The 25,023-nt window shown below is 38.0% G+C and overlaps 2 long non-coding RNA genes across 2 annotated transcripts in view; both read left to right on the forward strand.

Annotated features, from left to right (window-relative positions):
• Positions 1 to 25,023, forward strand: part of LOC103349591 (uncharacterized) — a 174,339-nt gene that overhangs the window by 87,032 nt on the left and 62,284 nt on the right. The window lies entirely within an intron of this gene.
• LOC138845252 (uncharacterized) lies at positions 2,351 to 7,568 on the forward strand. Its single transcript, XR_011382141.1, has 3 exons — positions 2,351 to 3,072; positions 4,811 to 5,215; positions 6,079 to 7,568. It is a non-coding gene; the product is annotated as an uncharacterized lncRNA (long non-coding RNA).

Consider the following 25,023-nt stretch of genomic DNA (forward strand, 5'->3'; position numbering starts at 1 on the left):
GGTCAACATCAGGTAGTTGGCAGGCATCTCATGAAACGTTTGACTCTATCTGCAGAAGACGGAATCTTGAAGGATTAGAGAGCCATGCAATTATTTTCAAAAGCAGGAACATATTTAGGTTTTCATTTTGGAAAGCTCTCTATTACTGCAATGTAGAAATCTAGTTTAATGGAGATAAATTTGTAGATAAGATTTAAGAGGCTCTTAATGTGAATTGGTAAATATTAGTGCTCAAAAAAGTATCTGTGAGAGACAGCTGGAGACAGAAGTTGCAGACATGGAGGCTGATAAAATGTGAAAGGTGAAATAAATCATGTGGTTTGGAATAAGCCTGTTTTGTTTGGATAAGTCTTTGTTGTGGGGGATGACTCTGTTTCTTGTAGAATGTTTAGCAACATCCATGGCTTCTACTGACTGGAAGTCCATAGTAATTCCTAAGTTGTGCCACAGAAAATACCTCTAGAATCTGACAAATGTCCCTTTGTGGTAGCATTTCCCTAGTTGAAGACTACTGGACTAAATGATGTGAGAAGAGAGAAAGATGAGGATGCATCCTTAGAGATGCATCCTCCAATGCATCAGTGAAACATGAAAGAAATGCTATGTAGTTTGAAGCAAAATAAGAAATAGCTCCATGGAAGACAGGACATTGGTTGTGTCAAAAAGAAGGAAATAGACATTGATGTCAAATAACAAAGAAATGTCAAGTCAAGGAAAGACTAAAACTGGCAGTTGTATTTGGAAATTTGAAGGTCGCTGGTGACATTATAAAGAATAGTTTTTTATTTTTTTTTATTTATTTATTTTTTTAACAGTTAGAGTGGACAGTGAGAGAGAGAGACAGAGAGAAAGGTCTTCCTTTTGCCGTTGGTTCACCCTCCAATGGCCGCCGCGGCCAGCGCGCTGCGGCCGGCGCACCGCGCTGATCCGATGGCAGGAGCCAGGAGCCAGGTGCTTTTCCTGGTCTCCCATGGGGTGCAGGGCCCAAGCACCTGGGCCATCCTCCACTGCACTCCCTGGCCACAGCAGAGAGCTGGCCTGGAAGAGGGGCAACCGGGACAGAATCCGGCGCCCCGACCGGGACTAGAACCCGGTGTGCCGGCGCCGCTAGGCGGAGGATTAGCCTAGTGAGCCGCGGCGCCGGCCAAGAATAGTTTTTTGATGTCAGTTTCAGGTGCCACTTGGAACTAGTTATTCTCAAAATTCTATAAACTATTAGCTCTTGAGTAATGGCTGTCTCACTGCTTTTCTTAGGTTTTATTGACAGTTCTGTTAATTCACTTCACCCACGCACAGTCGAGGTATTGTCCCTAGAGAAATATTGAAACTTTTCTACATTTCTTATGAATGAATAATTAAATGCCATTTTTATTGTAAAGGGACAATTCTTTTAATGTTTACTCTTTGTTAAAAAATTATTTATTCATTTGAAAGGCAGAGTCAGACAGAGTAAAAGAGTGAGAACAAGAGAGAGAAAGAGAGGAGAAATCTTTCACCTACTGGTTTAATTCTCTAAATGACCTCAAAGGCTGAGGCTAGCCAGGCCTATACAAGGAGTCTGGAGCTTCTTCTGGGCCTTCCATGTGGGTGCAGGGACACAGTGATGTCAGTCATCTTCTGCTATTTTTCCAGGCACATTAGCAGGGAGCCGAATCAGAAATGGAGCAGCTGGGTCTTGAACCAGTGCCCATATGGGATGCTGGTGTCACAGGAGGCAGCTTTACCTGCTACGACGCAATACCAGTCCCTATCCTTTTCTTGTGTCTGCTTCTTTCTAAAATACCCACTGATGTGTCCTGATGCTAACTGGTGTGGTTGACATAATTTTTTGCCAGAATATTCTCTCATTTCTTATTCTTGAACCACATTTACCTGACTAATGTTCTTTCAGAGTGAATTATTTTCAGTGGTGTGCTGACTCTGAAATATCGGTGTGCTGATTGGTAAATTTTCAGGAATTTTTGAGCTGATTGTAAAATATCATTATTATTAAAAATGAATTATGGGGGGCAGCACCGTGGCTCAATAGCCTAATCCTCTGCCTGTGGTGCCGGCACACCAGGTTCTAGTTCCGGTTGGGGCGCCGGATTCTGTCCAGGTTGCCCCTCTTCTGGTCCAGCTCTCTGCTATGGCCCGGGAATGCAGTGGAGGATGGCCCAAGTGCTTGGACCCTGCACCTGGGAGACCAGGAGAAGCACCTGGCTCCTGGCTTCGGATCAGTGCGGTGCGCCGGCCGCAGCATGCCGGCTGTGGCGGCCATTAAAGGGTGAACCAACGGCAAAAGGAAGACCTTTCTCTCTGTCTCTCTCTCTCTCACTGTCCACTCTGCCTGTTCAAAAAAATGAATTATGGGACCAGTGTTGTGGTATAGCAGGTTAAACCTCTGCCTGTGACACTGGCATCTCATATGGATACTGGTTCAATATCCGACTGTCCAGATCTGATCCAGCTTCCTGCTGATGTGCCTGGGAAAGAAGTGAAAGATGACCCAAGTGTTGGACCCCTCCACCCATGTGAGAGATCTGGAAAAAGCTCTGGACTCCTAGCTTCCTGTCCCAGTCCTGGTCATTGCAGCCATTTGGAGAGTGTACCATTGGATGGAAGATCTCTCTCTCTCTCTCTGTAATTCTGAATTTCAAAATAAAAATAAACATTAAAAACTAAAATTATAAAATCTTGGACTTGATTTAACAACAAAGGTAGTAAATTTACTTATCAGAGGACATGACTTAATAGGTACTTAGTAATACATTGATTAATTATATAAAAATCTTGTTCTTCAACAAGGGTTTACTAATACAGTGACTAGGAGAAATTTACATACAATTTATCTATTACATCCTCTGGTTGCAAATACAAAGGCTACAAGATTTATTCTCCAAATCTGTCCTTGAGTTGAGGAAGGGAGGGAATCCTCTTATGTTAAATGGATTTCACATGTCTTATGACAAGGTTCTTTATTTTCGCATAGGCTAAATTTACTCATTGTAGGCCATAAGAACAGAATATATGCAAAAGTCTGAGATAATAGTGTGTGGAATATGCTGATAGCACCATATGGGGAACTCTGTGGTATGTATATGACATGTTGTATTTTATGTTGAACTAAGAAGACCTGATTTTGACAGTAAGATTTAAAAAGTAGAACTATGGGATAAATATGGAAAAGAGCTGTATAATATTTTAAAGATCATTTTTGTGGTATGATAACCCATTATATTCCATTTTTATGTACAGTTCTTTCACACAGAATTAATATGTCATCCCTCTCATTCCATTAATCTGGATTCTCAATGCATATCATTTTGCATTAGAGAAATCAGTCTTGTTTTTCTCTATATGATGCTACTTTTGGTGTCTCTTCTACTGATGAATTCATCTTCATGATACTATTTGTTATTTGGCTTTAATATTGTATAGATATAGTATTTAAATCATTATAGCAGAATTTTGGGTACAGATTGATTCATATAAATAACAGTATTTGGATTATCATGAGTAAGAAAAATAAATCAGGGTTCATTCCAGAGGAGCATACGCCATCTTAGTGTTTGTTGTCACTAACATTAAATAAATAAAACAAATTTAGTTATAGAATACTTTAAAAATATAATTATACATACATTAGCTTGTTTAAAAAGAGCATTTTATTTGTGAGTGCAGTTAACTTATACTTAACCTATTATTTTGCTAATTGAGTACAGTTCTGCCTTTATAACTACAGAATATCTTTATTTTATAAAACATTTTTAGCCAATTTCTATAATAATAAGTTTTAGTTTTCCATTATCACAATAGTTTATATGAACAGCAATACAAACAGGTTATATTTTATACATTTAGAAGAAACATGAACATTTCTAGCAAGTACACACACACACACACACACAAATCAAGCGACTCTCATAAAATCGTTGAATCAAATCACAATGCCTTGGAAGGTAATTTTGCCAAGTAGAAAATAACAAAAAATTTTTTTAATTTTATGAAACAGTCCTTTAGGCATTATAGTTTATGGTAAGATAAATTTCAGTTCTCTGAAAATAGGATAAAACAAATAATGTCATTAAATCTTACACAATGACACATTTTGGCTAACATTAAACAATGAAGTTTAATTTTCTCTTTTTGATTGATAGATTAAGTGTTTGGTAGGACATATTTCAAAGTGGCGAATATATAAAAAGTGAAACATTCTTAAATAATCACTAAGTGTTTTCTCTTTTTATATAATTTTAAGACACAGTGGGCAAAATAAAAAGTCTTTAGAAATGTTTTCTTGGGATTGTAAAAAGGCAGAGATTAGAAAGATGCTTATTTACAAGGGAATCAGTTAACAATTTTAAGTATGAGAAAAAAGCCAATAAAGTGAAATATCTCCTCCATAATTCCCAAGGGATCATTGTTATTGTTTTCTGACTCATCATAGCATCAGAAGATAAAAATCTCAAAAAGAAGAGAATTATTGGCACTGATGATCCAAATATAAGCAAAGTGCAAACAAAGTGAAATCATCGTTCTATGTCTTATCTCACAAACTTTAGTGGAAGAGATGGAACTGACCACAGGTTTGAAGGAAAGGCCTGAAAAGAATAAAACAAAATTTCACTATTCTATGGTTTTTACACTGAATTTGTTAATTATATAATATCATTTAGAAGAGGCCATGATAATCACTTTGCAAACTAACTCAAAATAATGGCTATTAAAGGAGATCAGAACACAAGACATTAAATTCTTTAGTTAATACTGTAGCTATTTGATGTTAATATAAGGCAAATTATTAATGGTGTTATTTTGCTTTTATTAGCAGTGAAATAGGAGAAATATCACATTTTCTATCCATGGGGAGCATATGGAACTCAGGTGACTACAACCTGGCTCAAGACTTCCAGGAGGAATTGGAGCTGCAGCCAATATCCTTGTTATGGCTAAGAGGGCTCTCTGATTGCAGAGAGAGATAATTCTCAGGGGTTGGTTCAGTATCTGGACTGGAAGTGAGTTGCTGTCATTGAGCAACCCAAGTAAGACTGGAAGCATAGAGTGTTTCCAGTGCAAGCTTCCAGTTTACAGGAACCACACTCACTCTAGTTTCCTGATGTGAGGTTCCAGAAGCATTATTTAAACAACAGCCTTTATCTGGAGTTATGTCTTCAAACTCAAGAAAGATCGTGACAACTGTGAAGCTAATACAAAGAAACATTAACTTCCAAAGGTACATGGGACCAACTTGCTAAATATTAAGAACAATATAAGATCAGTACAAGAGTGAAAAACTAATAAGAAAATCTAAAACATATAACACAGTCTTTAGATCCAACAAGAAGGAATTCACATCCAAATGGAAACAGAGCTGGTGAAACAACCTCTGGATTTAAAAAAATAATTGTAGCAAAAATTCTCAAAAAAACACATACAAGAATAATGTTCATGAAACATCAAGACAGGAGAAAAGTGCAAATGGAAAAGGCCACTTTTCTATCATTCCCTGTGAGGAATTATAGCTAGCAATAAGGGATTCTTTTAAGATAGAACCAGGTGTCTCTGGGGTCACACGGCACAGAAAATAAAATGAGACAATATCTCAGGGGACTGAATGCTCAGGGAGAAGAAGGCAGGGTGGAGAATGGAAAGAAAGGAAAATTGTCCATACTCAATGATAAGATGGCCCAGAATTTTCTGAAATGAAGACTGAAACAAATCACACACTTAGAAACATAAACACCCTGCATGCACACACATCCCATGGATTAACAGAAAATGCCTATTTACATCAAACATACATGAACTATTATAAAGACCAAGTGAGCAATATTATCAAAAGAGTACAAGAAAAAAGATGAGGTTAAAAATGTCATACTATATATTTATAATCAACTGGAAAATTTAGACAAAATGAATACCTTACTAGAAATATAAAAATGTATAAAACTGACATCAGAAAAAAAGACCTAAGTAGGAACATGAAAATATTAGTGAGTACTCAAAAGTCAACCCATTGATGATCTACATAAAATTGAGGTAGTAGATATAGTATGATTTTCAGGAGACATATTTCCATATTTTCTGGTTTTTTAGAAGATATGTGTTCCCGGGCCGGCGCTGTGGCGTAAAGGATAAAGCCGCAGCCTGCAGTGCTGGCATCCCACATCGGCGCCAGTTCAACTCCAGGCTGCTCTATTTCCAATCCAGTTCTCTACAATGGCCTGGGAAAGCAGTGGAAGATGACCCAAGTCCTTGGAACCCTGCATCCGCATGGGAGACCCGGAAGAAGCTCCTGGCTCTTGGCTTTGGATTGGCACAGCTCCAGCCGTCATGGCTAATTGGGGGGGGTGAACCAGTAGATGGAAGACCGCCCTCTTTTCTCTGCTTCTCCCTCTCTCTTTGTGTAACTTGGACTTTCAAATAAATAAATAAGTAAATCTTTTTTTTTTTTAAATGATGTATGCTGCCCATTATTGTATTAGCTGTTGTATGTGTACAACCACTTCACCTGTTTAACAATTTAAAATGTGACTTCTTTGTGTTTGTCCTTTCTTGTTGCTTTCACAAAGGATGTTTACATGTTGCAAGAATTTCCTGTCCTTTCACCTCAGTGTGTATGGTCCAAGCTAATAGAAGAACAAGATAAAGCTTGTTTTTGATATCCATCTCCCATTTTGATACTCTACTAAGATGCCAATCTACGTTGCACTCTTGATGACTCTTGGTTGGTAAAAATTGAAACAGCCCAGCAGCACATATCTGTGTTCTGGCCATTATGGAGCTCCGAATTCTGGTGCCTTACCACACCACTGATTTAAAAAAAAAATCAGTTAGTAATCTAATACTATACAAGTGGCTTTATGTTCAACAACAAAGTTTCAAATAGTAAAAGAGTGGAAATGTGCTTCCAGAAACAGTTAATTTTTCATGAGTCTTTAGATTTTCTTCATTTCATAACGCTTCTTTATTTATTATAAATAAAAAATATAGTTAATTCAAGAGTGAACTAGGCAAATATGACAACAGAGTTCACAAAGAAAAAAGAAGCACTACAGGTATTGCAAGAAACTAAATCTCATAAACAATTTAGAGTAATGTGAATGAAACAATATTTTTAAAATATTTTTAAAATTTTTTGAAAGGCAGAGTCACAGAGAAGAGGCAGAGAGAGAGGGAGAAAGGTTTTCCATCTGCTGGTTTGCTCCCCAATTGGCCGCAATGGCCAGAGCTGTGCTGATCCAAAGCCAGGAGCCACGAGCTTCTTTTGGGTCTCCCACATGGGTGCAGGGGCCCAGGGACTTAGGCCATCCTCCACTGCATTCCCTGACCATAGTAGAGAGCTGGATCAGAAGTGGTGCAGTTGGAACTTGAACCAGAGCCCATATAGGATGCCGGCACTGCAGGTGCCTTAACCTACTATGCCACAGTGACGGCCCCAATGAAACAATATTGAAATAAATTGTTTTCATCTTGATGGTCAAAATAGATCACCACTTTCTTTACACATTTAGAGGAAAAGATGCTGGCATGTTTTATTTGGAGAACTGTCTTTTCAATTTTTAACAAAATTACTATAATTTTTATGAAGCATATTTTTTTTTTTTTTTATTTTTTTTTTTTATTTTTATATTTTTTTGACAGGCAGAGTGGACAGTGAGAGAGAGAGACAGAGAGAAAGGTCTTCCTTTGCCGTTGGTTCACCCTCCAATGGCCGCCGCGGCCGGCGCGCTGCGGCCGGCGCACCGCGCTGATCCGATGGCAGGAGCCAGGAGCCAGGTGCTTTTCCTGGTCTCCCATGGGGTGCAGGGCCCAAGCACCTGGGCCATCCTCCACTGCACTCCCGGGCCACAGCAGAGGGCTGGCCTGGAAGAGGGGCAACCGGGACAGAATCCGGTGCCCCGACCGGGACTAGAACCCGGTGTGCCGGCGCCGCTAGGCGGAGGATTAGCCTATTGAGCCGCGGCGCCAGCCAAGCATATTTAATTTTACAAATTTTCTAACAAAAATATTTATATACAATCCCAAAGAAAATTCAGTGCAGCTTTATAATAACTTGTAAGTACATGATTTTCATTCTTATTAAAGTGATTCCAACAAGATCAATTATGGTCAATTTAAAAAATGGAACACTACTTCTATCACCATAAAGACTGTAACCCTACATATAAATGTGACATATGACAAGACTTTAATAAATTCATCAAAAAAGTGGGGTTTCTCATTTCATGATGAAAAATTTTTACAACTAAATGAAAACATAAAAATTAGAAGTTCAATTATATTAAAGATAATCTGCAGTTACGTCAGCATTGCAATTCTGGGATAAATATCATTTGGATATGGTAGAATGAAAAACAAATTTGATTTGATTTCCTAACTGTTTCTTTAGGAGTGTTGACTCCATATCCATGTGTTGCCCCTCTGGAATGCCGGTGCTTCAGGCCAGGGCTTTAACCCACTGCACCACAGTGCCGGCCCCCACATTTGGGGATTTTGAAATGTCCTTACCAAATCTGATCAGTAATAGCTGAATTTTCTGGCATTTTTGTCCTTCCATTGTGTGTCTCTCAATTTCACACCAGCAATTTGTCAGTGTTCCAGAACTTAACAATTTCCTGAAAGTGTTCTTCATGTTTTTTTTTTTTTCCCCTTTGAGAAAAAGGTGAATATGAATCCTTTCATTTAAGAGATGTTCCTTAGAGACACCAAATTGGAAATATTAACAATCAATTTTATATCTTATCAATATATTCACCAAAATGTATTATTAGATTTACATTAAAAGCTAGAGAGATGAATTTTAATCAGTTTTTCTTTTATATGGAGGTTTTGAATGTAACAGCACAAGCTGAAAATGTGTATTCATTAAGAGTACAATGACCACGCATCATCACATAACCTGCATCAAGAGGTATAGAAATTTACAACATGATGGCTGGATCTATGCTACACAATCACTTAACTTGAAGATGAAAACTGTACGGGGCCAGTGTTGTGGTGAAGCAGATAAAGCAGCTGTCTGCAATGCTTGCACCCCTTATGGGCATTCTTTCATGTCCTGACTGCTCCACTTCTGATCCAACCCCCTGTTATTGGCACGGGAAAAACAGCAGAAGATGATCCAAGTGTTTGGTCCCCTGACACCAACATAGGAGACTTGGAAGAAGCTCCTGGCTCCTGGCTTTGCCTGGTGTAGCCCTGGTCTTTGGGGCCACCTGTGGAGTGATCCTGTGGATAAAGATATCACATCTCTCTCTCTTTCAAAAAAAATCTTAAAAAAAAAGAGGTAACTTTACACACCCTCAATAAAAATGTTGGGCCAAGTTGGTTCTAAAGAATTGTGGCTATTAACAGTGGCAAAGAAATATTTTAATAGTATTTAGTGGACAAACACATATATCAGTTTAATGTTTAATTCTAATGAATAGCATTTACTTTCTTTGTAGAATTCTTGCCTAGTCTTCTGTTTTCTTGTTGAGGATTTTTCCTCAGGAGGTTCTCAAATAAATAATTGATCTGGAGAATCTGGTTTGCCAGAGATAAGATATGCTTAGAGGGCTGAGAATAAAAAAGGACAAATGTAAGGTAAATATTGAAATGACTGATGAAACTTATAAAGGAAACAGACAGTGCAAATATTCAGGAAGCAAACACCAGCATTTTAGTACTTTGAAAACTTTTCTCATTTATAGAATTTCAATCAAATGAATTTATTTAGAAAATAATCTCTTTAGTGTAGGATCTATCAGATACATCTCTACCTAAGGTGATATTTCTGAATAATGACCTTATGTGTCAATTCATCCCATGTGAATTTAGTTGGCCATGAGCAATTTGCATGAGCTTTATAATATTTTGTTATCCTACTCTTTTTTTCTTAAAACAAAATTCTCTTTCCAAAATTAATCTGAAATTGACTTACTATAGCCTGTTTTGATAACCAGCAGTCATTTTGATTTTTCTAGGAATATGTGCATTTTATAAAAATAAAATGTTCACCTAATAGCAAATTTTTACATTATTTGGATTTTTAAGTAGTGCTCTTTTGTAATACTATAGGTAGAATAAAGGTAGGCATTTTGAATTGCTTCTGAAGAGTGGTGGTGGATTATTCTAGGTGCACTTTATTTTCTACTTTTTTTTAGTTCCTCTTGTATATGACAACAAAAGTAGTCTGTAGATGTACTACTTTGAAAGGAAAGCTGACCTCTACTACAAATAAAGACCTTGTCTTATATAACTCATCTTTATCTACAGCAAAAACTTTTTAATAGACTTAGACACAAATTGAGACATAAACATGAATTATAGTACTTGTCTGAGGAATAAATCTTGCAATGTCTTCCATACGTAATATATGATCAATGCCTATCTATTGAATAATTTCGTACCATATGAAAGAATGAATGAAGACTTTCTGATTTAAAGGTTTCTATACTTGCTTTACAGCTAATACTAGGAATTTTAGCACGGATTTTATTTAAAATCAGACTTTGAAATTCTGAAGTGGGGAGAAGCTGGGTAGAGTGCTGGGAAAGATTGGAGGCTGGGATAGGGACAAGTGTAGTTGATATTTGAAATGAAACAACGTGGTTGACTATTGGTTTGAATCCTCTTTCTGCTACCTGGGCTATGTTGCTGCCCATTCTTTAGCTACAATTTTCTCTCATATCATCATACAGAGCTCTTCTGCATTATTATTTTAAATATTTCTAGTTGAACAACACCCGCTAACATTTCAAGGGAATATAAGATTCACTCAAAGAGGTATCAATATTCAAAAGGAATGAAGACAAAGCAAATGGACTCTCATTCCTGCCATGCTTCTGTAGATAAAGGGACATGATTTGTCCACTATTCTAGACTAAGTATAATTTATGATGCTCATTTCCATGGGAAAATATTGTATAAGGTTCAGTTAACTTCAGGATGTTTTTGTAACATGACCCAATTGTTGTTTTGGAGACAGAGAATTCAGATTCAAATAGAACTTCATTTGCAGGAATGTCTGCAGACTTTTTAAGTAATCTGGATACAGTTTTAAACTCAATTTCTTTATATACATATAAAAACTTAAATAGCACCACTAACACATGAGTGAGTGCTATATGTGAGACACATGAACATTCATGTTCAGTTGACTGATGAGCTCCATAACGCACTACAGAAATCCTGCTCACAATGAGCCTTCTGCTTTGGAGATTCGTGAGGTTTTTCACAGATACCTGACTTCATTTACTGCTTTAAGTCTATGTGGAAATTCCAGACTTGAGAGGTACAGAAAGTCAAGGATGAGTTCCTTGTGTCGATTTTGACTGGGCAGTTAGGAGAAGGGTCTTAATCATTAGAAATATTGGAAAAACCTGTTATTTCATCACAAAGGTAGGTTTTCACTCCGTGGAGGAAAACGTTTGCTGACCTACAAATGGAGCAGTGGTTCACACAGTATTCTGGTTCTATCAAGAAGTGGGACCAGACTTGATAACCCACCAGGTGCCTCTGCTTCCAGTGGCAAAGGAAAAGGATGTACTTCTGCTGAAGAATTACTTGCATTACGATTTCACTGGGACTGCTGGGTGATGAACTGGTCAGTGTGAGGAAGGCTTGAGTTCCTCTGAGCTCTTGAAGCTTTTTGAGGGGCTAGAACCCAAGCCTGGGCAATCAGAAAGATCTTTTTGTTTTTAGAAATAGCCTCCTAAAGTCTAAAGAATTATTTCATATTTATTGAGTTTGAGGAAGGTATTTTCTGTTTAGTCATCCCTAAACTGAAGCTATAATGCTCTCCTTTTTTAAAAAGTTGACAGATGGCATTGAATGTGTTCACCAAAGAGAGTGCTTTGAAAATACGTAATGTGATATATTACCCAATAAGTCCTAGACATTCAACTTTAATTTAAACCTCTTATTACAATTTTTATCATTTGAAGTACAGAGTTACACTATTATACATTCCTGAAAGAATGTTCCAGTTAGACTTTATAAAAATATTAAGGTTATTTTATTTATTTTTTTGACAGGCAGAGTGGACAGAGAGAAAGGTCTTCCTTTTTTTCCCCATTGGTTCACGCCCCCCCCCCCCCCCCCCCGTGGCTGCTTCAGCCGGCGTGCTGTGGCTGGCGTTCCACGCTGATCCAAAGCCAGGAGCCAGGTGTTTCTCCTGGTTTCCCATGTAGGTTCAGGGTCCAAGCACCTGGGCCATCCTCCACTGCACTCCCGGGGCCACAGCAGAGAGCTGGACTGGAAGAGGAGCAACCGGGACATCATGCATAAACATGATGATTAACATTGCTTCCACACAACACAAGAGAGAGGTTCTACTCAGCTTATGTGATGAACCAAAATGAATGTACATGAACCTGATCGAACATATTTTATCAGCTTAGAGGGCAAACGTGTGCACTTTTCAAAATCAATACTTAAAATGTTTTCCGGCTGGCGCCATGGCTCAACAGGCTAATCCTCCACCTTGCACTGCCTGCACACCGGGTTCTAGTCCTGGTTGGTCGGGGCACTGGATTCTGTTCCGGTTGCCCCTCTTCCAGGCCAGCTCTCTGTGTGGCCCGGGAGTGCAGTGGAGGATGGCCCAGGTGCTTGGGCCCTGCACCCCATGGGAAACCAGGAGAAGTACCTGGCTCCTGCCATCAGATCAGCGCGGCCATTGGAGGGTGAACCAACGGCAAAGGAAGACCTTTCTCTCTCTCTCTCATTGTCCACTCTGCCTGTCAAAAATAAAAAAAAAAAAAAAGAAAAATCTAAAATGTTTTCCAGATTTGGAGGAAGTCGAGCATCTTTCTAGAGAAAATCTCTCACACTGAGATACCTCAAAGACTTATTCTGAGTTATTTGGTACTAACCATCCATTCCAGCTTCCCAATCCCACTTAAAGACCAACTTGGGAATTGAGTCGCTAAATAAGTGAGATCATGGTTTTCCTCTTGTTACTGCTTTATAATGTGTCTCTCCTGTATGCAGTAGCTTGGCTCATATGTGCATCATGCTTAGGTAGGCATGGCTCTACCTGCAAGCTGGTAGGTGGCTCATGCTTGGACTTCTCAGGTCAGGTTCAGTGGCTAATGCTTACATGCTTGGACATTTCCCCCAAAGCCTGGTTTCTATGCCAACATGGCTGGTCCAGCCTGGGCTTCCAGCCACCACTGCTCACTCTTCCAGAACTGGTGTTGGCGTGCAACATCAGTCACCAACTCCAGGCTTGCTTTCTATGCGCAGTTTCCTTTGGGACCCATTGATGTTCTTTTCTGCCACAGTGTTTGTGGCCATTTCCATCCACTGAAAGATATTCTTGGATTCAACTGTATGTTATTAAATCTTGGTCTTGATTCAGGAGCAATAACAAAACCTGAGCTCTTTATAGAAATTGAATTTTCTATTGACACATGTAATCTTTTAGCATGGATTAAAGATACTACACTTGAATCTTTTTGTCTACTGGATACTGTTAAGAAGGTATTGAGAGACAAGGGGGCAAGAGAGGCACAAAACCATTGAAGGACACTTCCCAATATATGAGAAAAGCCACAGTAACTTAATTGTTAGCTTTATCAATATATCTAAGAGTAGAAAATGCAAAGATTCTGCTTGAAAATCACAGAAGCCTTGGAAATCTCATAAGGAACTGGAAATAACTTGTTACTTTTTTTTCTTTATGCTCTAAATTCATTTTTAGTAACAGTGGAAGCAATTTGAAATGAAATACAGCCCTTAAAGCAAATGAAACGGAAATGAACACTGGTAGTAAATGGCAAGAAGAAATACAGTTCAGTGTGTTCCTCAGAAATCTCTTTTGGGACTAAATGTCACAAATTTAATTCATAGTCTTGCTTCTCAAATTTTATAATTGTGGTGTTATCAACTGATACTAATTATTTCATGCTATGTTTATTTATTCTCTTAGTAGTAGTTTGACCTCAAGTAGAACTGAGTTAAGGTCATACCCCTTGATTTTTATGTGATGTTTTGCTTTCCCTACAATAAATGTGGAAAAATGATGTTCATACTTTAGGAGGATTAAAGATAAAGTATCCTATGTGATGGGCACCCAAAGCATGACAGCAACTATGTTTATTATATTTGATGTTAGCATTATAAAATATTTAAATCCTTGAGATTTGAATACTTTAATGAAAATGCTTCTAGAGAGAATCTTCAAGTTCAATTGTCCAAAAGTTGTCATAAACAAAGATATTTGACAATAACTTAATTGTTGGAAAACAAAGACATTGTGTGATAAGTAAAGATAGGATGAAATGAAGTGGAATATTTCGCATCAATCTTAGTCCAATTTAAACTGATACAGCAAAAGTATTTTTATTGGGTAACTTATAAACAATAGACATTTATTTATCACCATTCTGGTAGTTGGAAAGTTCAAGATCACAGGAATAGCAGAATTGTTACCTGGTTGTTCCACATGGGTGGCATCTTCTGAGTCTGTGCACAGTGGGAGGGGCCACAATGGCTCCCTCAAACCCTTTTATAAGCACAATGATACCATTCATAAGGGTGGAGCCCTCATGAACCCATCACCTTTCAAAGGCCTAGCCTCTTATGACCATCATCCTGAGGGTTAGGTTTCAATAGAATTGTGTTGCAGGGACACAAATATTCAGATCATAGCAATAATGAAGCTAAGGAATTTATCCACAGAGAAACACTAAGAAGCCTATACTTTTAGCTTAGGAAGAAGGTAAATGCCTGTCATTCTTTTCAATTCCCGAGTTTCTTGCAGATCTTTATTGCCTAGCTTCCCATAGCATTTCTTATCATTTTCTAATACTAAAAGTTGCACATTTTACTTGAATGCTATCATACGATTAATTACCGTGTCATTTATAATGAATTCTTTAAATTCTCTTTTGTCAGGTTTCATACTCATCACCAAAAATTCTATGCTGCATCACCACTGGCATGCATGAACCCTGCTACTTGCCTTCTCTGGGTCTATATTCAGTAAACACACACATGCACACACACACATACAATCAGATGGATGGCAACATAAATTAGCCCTGAATCCTGTGTTTTTTTGGACAGCTTGCTTTCACACTACTCACAGCAATGACTTCAAATATTTTCTGCTCTCCTCAAAGCTCTAATAGCTCATTTCTAACTCCACATTCTTGATGGAAAGCTTTGCCTCCTTCTTTGAATGGTAAATAAAATTAATTACATGGGAATTCAATTTCTGCCACAATATGCAAATCAAAATGTTTCTGTACTCCCAGTCCCCTTTTCCTTTCCTATTACCATGCAGGACATGTCTCTCCACATTCCAAAAGCTAATTTTTCTATGGATGCTCTGCATGATGATTACCAGGAACCTTATGCTCTCAATTACCCATCTCTTGTGTGTTTATTACTTTTTTTTTCCTCTCAGACTCTACTTTAATCTCCAGTCACAGAAATACTTTCCTGGATTCAAAATGAGTATTAGATTCTACTGTCAATTCAAAAACCCTTTCAATTTTCTCAGCTACAAATATCTAAAAGGGATTTATAAGAGATGGGAGATGCAAATACTCTAAAGAAGGAATCAAAAAGGTAAGAGACCCAACATGTGGTCTGAGTGGCTTCACTGAAAATGTGTCAAGGGAAGTGTCCTCTGCCGCGACCTAGGTTTCAGTTAAGTAAAGCCATGGCATTGACACTCAGGAAAGTGGCTGAAAAGGTAATAGAACTTTATTATCTTGCCAGAGAAGTTTAAGTGGGCATGAAGAAATAGGTTAGTAGGGTGGGGAAAAATCAAAAAGACAGCACAGTTTTTTCCTAGGTCCAGAGAACAGAATGATTTGTGAGGAAGAGCTTTCTACAGTGGTGGTTTTCAAACTATCTAATCATGAAATTCAGCTACATCCAGATAAAAATACATATTTCCAGTTTTCACCCCAGACCTGGTCCAAAGAACTAGGAATTTGGATTTTTATGACTAGGCAAATATGAGAAGTATGTAGCCTCAGAAGGGATGTGTGCATGTGCATGTGTGTGCACATCAGTGCTAGTGCTTTGGGTGTTATCTGTTAAACAGAGATAAGGAACTTGGAGAATTTGGATTTTAACAGTTTCTTCAAGTTCCATTGGGTCTTTGGACTACACAGAGTAACCCATGGCTTGAGTAGTAGATGATTTGTCTAATAGTTGTGTTCCTCATACTTTACTTTTGATGCTAACGCTAGCATCTGGAGTTGTCATAGCAGAAATTTGCACAAGTAGGCAAGTGGGGGTGAATATATATTATGATGATGTGGTTATGTAATTTAGAGGCAGGAAGTCTCAAAGGTTTAAGACAGTTTTGCAGTCTAGCACTGGTGTTCTTAGTAGACATTCTTGGATTGCTTGAGTCTAAGGCATTTATAATGCTTATCCAAAACTGTGTTAAAGTCTGAAACAGGTCAGTGATATTAGGAAGCAAGGTCAGGGATGATATAAAAATATATTTAAGCCATTGCTTTTAGAAGAAATTATAACTGATTATAAGGTACAGATGGAAAGATGAAAGAATTTTTTTGCCTTGTAGACAGGATAACTAATTGTACTATTTGATCTAGACAGAAAATAAAATAAGGAGAAGGTTCTATAGGATATGAGAAATCAGTTTTGTGTACTTTGAGTATGAGGTGCTTAGCTGAGGATGCTCAATGTTACATATTTATGGAACTGAGTGAAGAGGCATGGGTGGAATATTTGTCTTCCATAGTATGATGGTTAGTTTTGCCTGTCAAGTTGGTTGGGCCATAGTATCCAGTAAAACATTATTTTCACATTTCTGTGAAGGTGTTCCTTTTGGATCAGATTACATTTAAATTAATGGACTTAGAATTAAGCAGATTGATTTCCATAATATGGGTAAGCCTTACCCAATCAGTTGAAGGTCTTAATAGAATAAAGATTGATATTCCAGGCAAGAAGAAGAAATTGGCTGACTGCCTTTGGATTTCAGACTGTTGGACTACCTATTCTTCATATTTTGGTCTTATGCATGTACAACTACATAAGATCATTGCCTAAAACCTCTGTCTCCCTCTTGATCTCTCACTCTTTCTGTCTCTGTTTCTTTGATGAACCAAACTAATACATATAATAATCAGTATGTAGTAGTATTAAAGATTTTGAGATAGTTTGCCTTGAGAATGAGCAGGTTGAGAAGAGAAATAGATGAGAATAGACTCATGCAGACAACAACAATGTTTAGATGGTGAAGGATGTAAGAGCAGAGCATGAAGAAACCTGAGAAGGACTGATCATGGAGACATGAAGAGTGTCAAAGCAGTGGACTGACCCATCTAGTAGAACCGAGAGTGTTAACACAAAGGGAATGGAGTACAAAGAGCAGTTAGGATTGAAATATGGTCATATGATTTGGTGACAAAACACTTGCAGCCTATTTTCAAGTGCAGAATTAGTCTCCAAAAATAGGGAGAACCAAGAACTCAAAAGAAGACTGATAATTCTTAAAGGAGATAGACTTGAGTGGCATCAAGAATATGAGTGCTGATGTTGATCTTGACTGATAGGAAAAACAAAATCAACTTGGGAACTAGAATCAAGCTTGGAAGTGTTTGGCCAGACTTGAAAATGCTAGATGGGAATTCCATTGATGTAGGAGGCCAGAGAAACATATCTTCAAATGAGAATGAGAGAGTGAGGATTAGTGTAGGGAAATCCATAGACTGCTAAAGTTTTAGAATTGTTGTTTAGGAGAAAAAAATCGTGAAGACAAGAAAGCAACTAATAAATTTTAGTAGTGACTCAGAAGATTGGAAATTATAATAGCAACACCTAGGGTCCTACCATTTTCTGTAATGTGCTTGGTAACCTAAATCTAGGAGTAGAGCCAGTGTTGCACCATGTAACTCTAGTTGTAGCATAGGAAGGAGATGAGATCCCCTGTGAGGAAGACACCAAGGTCCTTATCAATGAATCTACAGTGACTGGGGAATGAGATGCATACAAGAACGATCTGATGGAAGGAATGAAAAGGAAATATACGTTTAAAAGTGTTATTCCTCATTTTAAATGCCCGATCTTTATTATTAAAGCAGACATTTTCCCTTCCATGGCTTGAAGAATTATCCCAAAAACCACCATTGGTAATGTTAATTGACTCCCAGAATTCCTCCAGGTGGCTACAACTCTCACCATCTGCTCTGGACTCTTTCTTCAATCTGCTGTCCCGGATTTCTGTGCCACTGGCATCATTACTTGGAAGCTCGCTCTCTGCCGGGCCTCAACAGATTGATTACCTATTTGGACCGTCTGCTGTTCATTTGGACAATGGCTGCAACATGTGCTGTTTCTCAAATTACCCCCCATGGCAACTGTGACCAAGAGTAAGTGGTGGCCTGACTTTCACCACAGCTCCCAAGGCACTCACGGTGCATTGAGAGGGTTCACTGCCATGTTATTAGGTGGAGAACAAATTTTTGTCTAAATTTCTCTTGAAAACAGAGACACGCTTACAATATCAGGGATATTTTGTGATACCCATAGCCATAAAAGGATAAAGTAGGAATGCTATAGGGTTATATGCACTAAGAATTATAAAACATTTGATAATCAGTGCATTTATTTGGTAACATAAAAAATTTGCTTTCTTTAGCAAGTGACTTGATGGATTTAATGTTCCATGTTTTTCAGGCAGTTGGGCTATTATCCTGAGTATTCCTATTTACTGAATCAGCTGCGTGACTTCTGTAATTTAGGAGCATGCACACTTAGGATGATAATTATTTTGGAACATATTGGGTTTCAGGAAGCTTTGAAACTGTCAATTAATTCAGGCTTCACCATTAGAGTTTCTTAGAGGGCCCAGCTCAGAACTGGTTCTGCCTATTTTATGGGGAGGAATAATTGTTTTGTATTACCAGATTCCCTATTCCAGCCAGAGATTTTTGCAAATATGTGATTGTTTTCCATTAATTAAAGTCACTTAACTTAATTAATATTGGGGAAGTCATTCTTCACTTACCACAGAAGTTCAGGTATTATTTTATGATAGAAGCAGTGCAGCACTTGCAGTCAGAAAAATATGAAATTTATTTTTCATTTTGTCAATAATTCCATTTGCCATCTTGAGAAATTATGTCATTTTCTAGTCTGAAGTTTCTACATCTGTGAATCTAATATTTCTCCATTCTTAAATAGATGTGATATTTTATATTAAGAAATACCCTAGAGGCCAGTGTTGTGGCATAGTGGGTTAAGCTGCCACTTCTGATGCTGGCATCCCAGGTCAGAGTGCCAGTTCAAGTCCTTGCTGAACTTCATCTGATCCAGCTTCCTGCTTGCACACCTTGGGAAACCAGCAGATGACAGACCAAGTACATGGGTCCCTGCTGCCCACATGGGAATCCTAGATGGAGTTTTAGTTTCAACCTGGCCCATTCCTGGCTGTTGTGGGCATTTTGGGGGTGAATCAGAAGATGGAAGTGTCTTCTGTTTCTCCTGCCCATCCTCTATATCAGTGACTCCCCCACCTACTCCCATCACTCTGTATTTCAAATAAATAAATCCTAAATACACACACACACACACACACACACACATATATATATATATAAATATATATATTGCTTAAACATAAAATTAACTTAGTTGGACAGAAATAGCGACATGTAGGAAATTTACCCAGTGATTCTTCTCCTGTAGGTTCTGTTCATTGATGTATAAGCAAAGAAAAAACTTCGGTAGAGAGTAATGTGAATGTCAACACTTCTACTTTAAAACATTTTCTGATCTTTATTTTTCATGTAAAAGTTATGACAATCCTATATGTTACCTGCAGGTAGTAGAAACAAATGGCCAAATTTCGGAATTATTATTGTTTATAGAAAAAATGAGATTGAGCAAATTAAAGAAAATCTCGAACTGTAATAGTTCAAATTCCATTCAGATGTGGCCATTACCTTATAGCTGAGAAACTCTTTCATTTAATCAACATTGTTGTTGCAGTCTATTTGAAACAAATGAATTTAACCTCTACTTACTTGCATTTCTTCAATATCACAAGAATGATACTCATAGTCACTCAACCATTGTAAAATCATTTTCTTTTCATTAAAATGTATGCATATTTGCCTTTATAAATATATTTTATTATTGAACACAATAATACAATTTCCCTACTCAAATTGCTTTATACAAGAAGAACATTTTCTAATAAAATTTCAGTAATTGCTGTGTTCTTCCTAGAACATAGGAAGTTCCATGTAAGTCCTGGGATTTCTGCTGTTCCTGCTAGGCTAAGGATAGACTATTTTGCAATATCACACAAATTATCACATTGGCTGAACAGAACAAATGTATCTCAGTACTTTTCAAAATGAGTCAATATTTGACTGTGGAAGGCAAACTTGCTTTTCTACTAAACACAGCAGTGTACTCATTATTTGTTTCTTAACTACAAAACAGGTAATGATAATTTGAAGATTCAAGTAAGTTTGCTGCATTCACAACAATGGTCAAGGAATCCTTCAGATTTTTCAAAAGAACTTCATCACAAGAGTATCACAAAACAGTACAACATATCTGTATTTCTCTGATATGTGATTTATACTATAGTTTACTTTTTTCATGCATGCATCATTTATATTTATGAAATTGATTTATAAAATGAAATTTTCCCACAAGTTTTCATATGTATCAGATTAATTATATAAGCTTACCATTTTTAATATTGAAGAGTTTTTATTAAAAACCTGAACTGGTTAGATAATCTGAACCTTGGATTTAAATAACATTAAACAATATGTGTTTTCTTGCAAACCCAATAATAGTGTATAGTGCATGATGTCTTACAGTTCTAAGCTTATGTGATGCTGTTTCAATCCCTTATTGTTCAGTGTAGGTTCAAGCAAAAGGGGAAATGAATTATTTTGGATATTTGACTGTGATAAAATCAAATTTTATACCTTATCTTCAGTGAACTTTATTTAAAGTGTTCAGCCAGAGATCTTAAAAAGCCCCTTTCAGAACCATGGCTAAACTTTCTAAGAGACAATAAGAAACACTTTCCATTTGAAGTATCAATCAGTGAACAAATATCTTGGTTCCAACTTGAAAGCTACTCCTGCACTGGCACATAGAATCAGCCATTAACTAGTTCCTGAAACTACATGTGTTACTTCTATTACTTTCATCTCTCCTGATGATCAGATAAATTGATAGCAAAAATTATTTGACCAAAATAGACCAAGCTGAAGATGATGTATCTGTATGAGAATAAGGTGTAAATGAAAAGCCTACCAGCTTCCATTTATACAAACACAGTAGAGTTAAACTAAATCAAAGAGGAAAAAAAAAAGAACTAACCATGATCATGTGGAACAGTTCATATTTGTTTTATATTAAGAAAGCTAAGCACAATAGAAAATGGAGATCTACACCCTGCTTTCATGAAGTGAAAGCCTAATGAAAGGGTCAAATGAAAGAACAACAGTGTGATATGCACAGTGATAAAAGTAAATCCAGGAGGTCTGGCATTATACAAGAAAGGAACCTAATCATTTATATTAGGAAGATTTTTTGGCTTGAATTTTATAGGATTATTCAAGTTTAGACAAATGAATAAGAGAGAGAGAATTTTATTCAGAAACAAGAGAAGGGCAAAGGAAGAAGGCTTTGAGAAACAAAAGTAGGAACAAAAGCTAAATGTGGTTTTGCATGATTGGTGTACAGTGTTTTGATGGCTATGCTGTAAGAAATGAGGTGAGATACACAAGGAGGCTAAAGCAGATTGCCTTCTTAGAAAAGTGAGAAAAGGGGCTATTGCTTAGGGAAATTCAGAACAAAGGTAGGTATTTTATGAAACTGAACTTCATACAGGCTGCAGGGGGAGCAATTCAGTATCGAGAAAAAGATGAGACAGGAAGGTGTGAAGCCCCGTTTTTTGGAATATTTGCAATCCTTTCATTCAAGTGTCCCAGTAAAGAATGTGAAGAGATACTGAGTCAGTAGCTGAGGGAAAAGGAGATTGAAAAAGTACTTGACAAATTGTCTCTTACACTAGGATTCTCTTTCTTAACACTGGAAAAATTTGCCTCCCCAGTGTATACAGAGGTTTAGCAATATATGGAGACATTTTTGGATGTCATGACTACTGGGAGCATTGCTATGTTCACCTGGTGTGTGGATGCCAGGGATGCTGCTTAACGTCATGCAATACACAGCACAACGCCCTGCAGGACAATACTTGAGTGGCCTTGGACCACTCCCATTATCTGCACTTTCTTCTTTAGAATTCTCAAGAACAACTGTAGAATGTGCTGGGAATTCAAAATCTTTATATAAGAGGCAATTGGATGGAACTTTTCTGGATCCCTTCTAGTCCCTCTCATAAATAGGCTGTTCTTCAATGCTTTCTTACAGCTTGTTCTGTGACCACAAGTGTAAAAATCCCACGGCAGTCCAAAGTTGTGATGCAAATGGAACAGGTATTGTATAGGCTCCATCCACCCCAAACTTTCCTGAGCCCTAGGAGATCAGCTCACAGCAAATCCTAGGCTTCTGTTGTCCCTTGCTGCCTGTCTATAAGTCACAAGCCCACTTCATGTCGTGTGAGTGTGGGCAGGTGTTCTCTCTCACGGCACGTGGACTGCTAGGGACCCAGGGCACAATGAACCTACTTCACGGCCACCATGAAGAAAGGATGATTCAGCCCCGCATGCCAATGGTCCAGTTTGAGAACTTCTTTAGGAAGTAGGAGATGATGCTATTTTTTCAATTTAAGGGGTGGAGAACTGGTAGCAACTTCCAGGAAATAGGCAGAATTTGCAATAGTCACGTTGAAATAGTAGGATTTCTTATGATAACCAAGGAATGAGCATAGTTCAGAAAAATAACTACAGACCCACACAATTTAGTATGTCCAAAAGTAAGCTAATGGAAAAACTATTGATGGATCACAAAAAAAGTCAGATAGCAAGTATTGTCCTATGGCTATAGGAAGACAGGCACCACATTTACTATTAAAGGGTAAGGTTCAGAAAATGGACAACATGAGGTTGTACACTGCCTTTCCTCTCTTTGACACTCACACTGAAGCCCATTTGCATTCTGCTTTTGCTGCCTTCTCTCCATCCAAATTGCTTTTCCCTAGAATGCCAATGACTTTTTTTTTTTTGACAGGCAGAGTGGACAATGAGAGAGAGAGACAGAGAGAAAGGTCTTCCTTTGCCGTTGGTTCACTCTCCAATGGCCGCCGCAGCTGGCGTGCTGTGGCAGGCGCACCACGCTGATCCAATGGCAGGAGCCAGGTACTTCTCCTGGTCTCTCATGCGGGTGCAGGGCCCAAGTACTTGGGCCATCCTCCACTGTACTCCCTGGCCACAGCAGAGAGCTGGTCTGGAAGAGGGGCAACCGGGACAGGATCCGGCGCCCCAACCGGGACTAGAACCCGGTGTGCTGGCGCCGCAAGGTGGAGGATTAGCCTAGTGAGCCGCGGCGCCGCTGGACGCCAATGACTTCCTTAACTTTGGATTAGACAGACATAGGGCTTGCTTTTCCTTGAATTTGAACATTTATCACTTGATTCTTCGTGAAACAAGCTTCACTCTTGGCTTTTGCAATGCCAAACCTTCGTGGTTTCCTAGCGACTGTTTCAAAGTCTTTCTGGCTTCTATTTCTGTAGTACATTATTAATTTTTAAATTTTTATGTCACTTTCTTAGACCCTGTTTTCATCTTGTGGATATCACCACCTGGTATAAATTCTACATTTTCTAAATTGAAGACCTTTTCTTGCCTTGACAAATTTCTTTTCTATTTCTTATCTTTGAGTGATAGCAATATAAATGGAGATGACTGTATTACTTAAAATGATATGTGTGGCAGAAAATCCAAAATGATATTGGTTTAACCATTCTATGTTTTACTGTCATGTAAAAAGGCCAGAAGCCAGCAGTTCTGGGCATGAGGGCAGTTTCATGCATCTGCAGAAACAATTTCTTCCTAGATATTTTGTCTTCCACCCCCACCTCAGTCTCTTGTTTAGCATATTTACAGTAGCTGGTAGGGCTGCAGCTGCTCTATCATCATACCAGACATCAGAGAGTGGGAAAATAAAAGAACAGGATGGCTTCATGTAGGAAGATTCTGTGAAGGTGCATGTACTATTACTTCTTATAGCCCTGAACTTGGTCACAAGCCCACAGCAAGCTTCAAAGGAAGCTGGCCAATGTAGTCATCCTTCCAGGTAGCCCTGAGCTGAGTTAAACAGAAAGCTCTGGTGTTACAGAATGTACATGGGGACAATGACAGTCCCTGCTACACAACTGAATACCTGGAAATCCAGACAGTATTCTACTTTCTTCTTCCACTCTTCCCTTTCATGTCTGTTCAGTGCCACAGCTATTGTTTCCTGATAGCAAATTTCCAAATATGTTCATTTTTGCTTTTATCCTTAATGTTATGACCTCTTAGTTGATTTCTTTATCTGAAGACTTGAATAAGCAGTTACTCTGTTTTAGAAAATTATCAATAATTGCAACATAGATTCTAAATGTATTAATATCATTAAACTTTATGTCTTCTGTGATACCTCTGCTATTGAAAACATCAATTTTTTTCTCTAAAATGCTTTCTCATGACTTGTTAAAAGCTTAATATATTTTTAAATTTTAATGTATCCTTCTGTTTTACCATATTATATGAAATATTTTAAAATAAAAAGACAGGCTTATTTCATTCAACGTAATGTCCTCCAGTTGCACCCATTTTGATGCAAATGGTAGAAACCAGGATGTGGTACAGCAGGTTAAGCCTCACCACTTGCGATGCTGGCATGCTATGTTAGAGTGCTGGTTCAAGTCTCAGCTGCTCTGATTCTCATCCGAATCCCCGCTCATGTGCCTGGGAAGGGAGCAGAAGATGGCCCCAGTGCTGCGTACCTGTCTTCTATGGGAGAGACCTGGACAGAGTCTCTTAGTTTCTAAGGTTATTTTATGCTAGGATTTCTAACTAAAGAGTTCAAGCAAAACCTGATATTATTCATCATTTCACTTTAATTGCATTGACCCTTATGATTAAT

The sequence above is a fragment of the Oryctolagus cuniculus genome, chromosome 14 (assembly GCF_964237555.1).
Source record: "Oryctolagus cuniculus chromosome 14, mOryCun1.1, whole genome shotgun sequence".
In the NCBI taxonomy this organism is placed as follows: Eukaryota; Metazoa; Chordata; class Mammalia; order Lagomorpha; family Leporidae; genus Oryctolagus; species Oryctolagus cuniculus.